Genomic DNA, 516 nt, shown 5'->3' with positions numbered 1-516 from the left:
CATCTTTTTTTTGGTTTTTGGTTTATCTGAGCATTTCGAAGAATTCTGTTTCATCGAAGGAATCTTGAGCATTCACAAATCGCAATACATGACTTGTATATATATATATCACATTCGCAAAACGATGATTATAAGGGTACACGATACCTATATCGTCATCATGATGCAAATAGCATGAACCCTCTCCTCGCCCCTCCTACTCCTTTTTCTTCCCCCCCCCTTTCATGCCACCACCTCCTCCTCCTCCCCCTCCTCCTGTCTAATTCCCTTCAGTTTGGAGAAATCACCGTGTTGTGATGCTGCCACAAGCTCTGTCTGTAAAAACCTGTTGTGTAAGCCTAAGTAACATTGATTTAGGAGAGTAATTGATTATATGAAGTTGGTATACATGTATTATTGCATTGTACTTGTCACAATATCCATGACGGTGCAACCTGGCGTAGTTCCGGTACTTCATATAGTGCACCGTTTGACCCTTTCTGGTTAATGAAGGACAAAGGGGATAAAGTAGCTCGC

Source organism: Aplysia californica, unplaced genomic scaffold, assembly GCF_000002075.1.
Source record: "Aplysia californica isolate F4 #8 unplaced genomic scaffold, AplCal3.0 scaffold00178, whole genome shotgun sequence".
In the NCBI taxonomy this organism is placed as follows: Eukaryota; Metazoa; Mollusca; class Gastropoda; order Aplysiida; family Aplysiidae; genus Aplysia; species Aplysia californica.
The sequence above is the reverse complement of the archived record's forward strand: the minus strand, read 5'-3'. Positions refer to the sequence as shown.